The sequence below is a fragment of the Gavialis gangeticus genome, unplaced genomic scaffold (genome assembly GCF_001723915.1).
Source record: "Gavialis gangeticus isolate Ggan-Ray unplaced genomic scaffold, GavGan_comp1, whole genome shotgun sequence".
Lineage (NCBI taxonomy): Eukaryota > Metazoa > Chordata > Crocodylia > Gavialidae > Gavialis > Gavialis gangeticus.
In genome coordinates, this window is record NW_017729029.1 from 11,235,791 (window position 1) to 11,238,995 (window position 3,205).

The window sequence follows — 3,205 nt, forward strand, 5'->3', positions numbered from 1 at the left end:
AGCACGATCCAGGCGGGATCCGCGCCGGCAGCCCACCTCGGGAGGCCCCCCGCGCTGCGGAGCGGATGTGGACACCCTGGAGAACCGGCAACCGGGGGGGCAGGGGGCGTGAGTCCGAAGAAGAGACGTGAGGGGGACTGAACAGCACCGTCACCTCCCTGCGGGGGGAGCAAAGAGGCCGGAGCTGGGCTGGTCTCGGTGGGGGCAGACGACAGCACACGGAGCAATGGGCTCAGGCTGCAGCAAGGGAAGTTGAGGTCGGCTATTAGGAAAAACTTTCTCATGTGGTGAAGCGCTGGGACACTCTCTTCAGAGCGGTGGTGCAGTCTCCATCCTGGGCAGTGTTGAGCCCCGGCTGGACAAAGCCTCGTCTGGGATGATGCAGTCGGGGCTGGCCCTGCTTCGGGGGGCAGGGAAGGGGTTGGACGGATCTCCTGCGGTCCCTTCCCACTCTCATCGCCGAGGAGTCCCCACTTTGCCTAGAAGGACTACCGGGCTAATGAAACCATTTCTTTTCGCTACTTTTGCCCAGTTTGTTGTGTTTTTTTAAAACTTAATATATCACCCAGGGGGTGAGTGCACATCCTGAGCAAGCTGCAGTCATTTTTGCGTTAGTGTAAAACTGAACTGTACGGCCCTCGGCTCCTCGTAGCGCAGTACAGCTGCCAGTTTCTTTGCACCCAGGGAACGACGTGTGCAATGTTACATGGCACTGTCGGTCCCCCCCTTTCCAAAATGCTAGATCTGCCCTGCTCGCAGCCTGGGGGTGAGACCGTGATGCGCTGGTGGTAGCAGGGCAGCATTTCTGTTGTGGAGGGGGGGACCAGACTGGCACGAGGGCAGGTAGGAGCCCTGCAGGGAGATGCTGGGGTGAATCATCTCCACCTGTGGCAAAGGTACAGCACCCCCCCCTTTCCCTTGTAAGCATGAAATGGGGCAAAGCGCATGGGGTAGTTACAGCTCAGGCACTTCTCTGAGCCCCTGCTTTGCTGCTGGGGCAGACAGGGAGAACGTGCCCAGCACTGCCCCTGCCTGAGGAGCTGGGGACAGAGCAGACTTATTCCTCAACAGCAGCAGCTGTGGCTCCACGTGGCTGTTCTCCATCTATAGCAGCAGTGCCCGGCTGTGCTTCTGGGGGCAGGAAGTACATTTATTATGCAACTGCCCATTAATTGCATAATATATGCAAGGGGTAGCAGGAGGTGAAGAGGTGCAGGACACTAAGAAGGTCTGGTACTCTTCCTCTCCCATGGGCAGCACAGGAGGGACCCCACAAGAGACGATCGTGCCTGCTATCTGAGGCCAGGCCACCGCCTTAGCTGCGCTTCAGGCTGTGGAGAGCTTGCAGGCAAGAGCAGGGAGAGCTCGGGGTACTGGGAAGCTGCTTGGGCTGGATCAGAGCTGCTCCAGGGACAGGCCGGTTCACAAGCTCCTGGCCTGTGCAATGCATGCACCTTCACCCCACTGCCAAATTCACATCTACGTGCTCTGGAGCTAGGGACAGCTCTTGTTTAGCTACACTGGAGATTTTAAACCTTGGCTACTGCAGCTGTTCAGCAAAGGTCACAGGAACATTCCCAGCAAAAGAAGGGAAAGTGAAGCCCTCCTGGTGGTAAAGGGAGATGATTTCCTAGAAGCACCTCCTCCTCACCCCAGAGGCAAGAGCTGCTCCAGGTCCAAATCCTGTAAACTGAGGCCTTGAAAGAGGGGAAGAAGATGCTTAAACCCAAATCATCTCCATAAGTAGCCTGGGCCCAGGTCTCTTGCCCTCAGCGCCAGCAAGCCAGCACACTTTAACATTAGCCATCCTTCCTTCTCCACGCCACGAGGTGGCAGTGACGGAGCACGCTGCACGGCCCCGGCTGGCAACTTTGACTTCATCCAGTCCTTGCTCATGAAGTCCAGGTCTCTTCTGGAAGTGGTTTCCAGAGGATAGGAAACAAGCTCCGACCCAGCACAGACCCACAGTGCAGAAAGCCTGCAGTCCCCATCCAGGTCTCTGCCTGCATGCCCAGGTGGGGACGCAGCTGGAGCCCAGTCTCAAGTGCAAGCATGTACATGCCAGCCCCGCTGTAGAAACCCTGCTCCTGGCAAACAAGGTGGGCAAGGCTGCCCCAGAGCCCCTTCACACCAAGTCAGTGACCTCTTCCCCCTCAAGATGGGTTTTAAGACCCTCTCCAAGCACCCTGCAAGGCAGGGAGGCAGCGTGAGCCAGCAAACAGGCAGGAAAAAGTTAGCAGGAGGCAGGACTACAGGCCCAGTAACTCTGTACCGAGGCAGGGATCTCCTGCTGCAGTTACCCTACTTCTCCTCCCCTGACCTCTGGGCAGTGCCCGTCCTTCCCAGGCAAGCAGACAAAAGCCAGCTCCCGAGCCCAGCTTGCCCTTGACCAAACAGAAGCCCTTAGACACACGCAGCAGCAAGTTTTCATGGTCCAGCTCAGGTCTATTTATTAACATAAATAGTTAAGAACAAGTAAAATAGACTCCCAGCTCAAAGGCCCTGCAGAAAAGAAATCATGGGCAAGTAACACTGCTTCCTCATTGTTCCCCTGCATGGCTCCATGCCCCAGCAGCAGGACAGGCAGTAGCGTGCGGCCCTCCACCAGCACACACCCATCCTGCCTGTACAGAGGGACAGTCCCTGCCAGCCCAGGGCACCGGGGATGATCCGGCTGCTGGCGTTGGGCTGATGACAGTTTCTGGTCCTGGCCTCTACCGGGGACAAGACACCAAGCAAGACAGGAGCCCTCGGCTCAGCCCCGGATTCGGTCCTTGTCCCACTTCACCAAGCCCCTGCCGCTGCCCGGCCCGGCCCCCCAGGCCTCCACCGGCCCCAGGCAGCACAAAGCAAAACCAAACTCATCAGCTCTGAGTGCCGGCAGGGCAGGAGCTCTCTAAACCGGCAAAGCAGAGGAGCATTGGCCCCCACCCTCATACTACAGCCACGGCTGTGCCTGGGATGGGGGCAAGTACCTGGCCCACACCAGGTCAGGACCGAGAAGCCGGTTAATCTAGAGAGAAGAGAGGCACCCACAGCCCCAGGAGACAGAAAGCCCGATGCCCCAACGCAGCTGCGCTCGAGGGCACAGAACTGGCACCAAGGAGGCTCCCACACGGGGAAAGGGCCACATGCCGGTGGAGACGAAAAACCCAGTCCCGAGCCCCTCTCAGATCCAGGGCGGGGAGTGGGGGTGTGTTGGGGG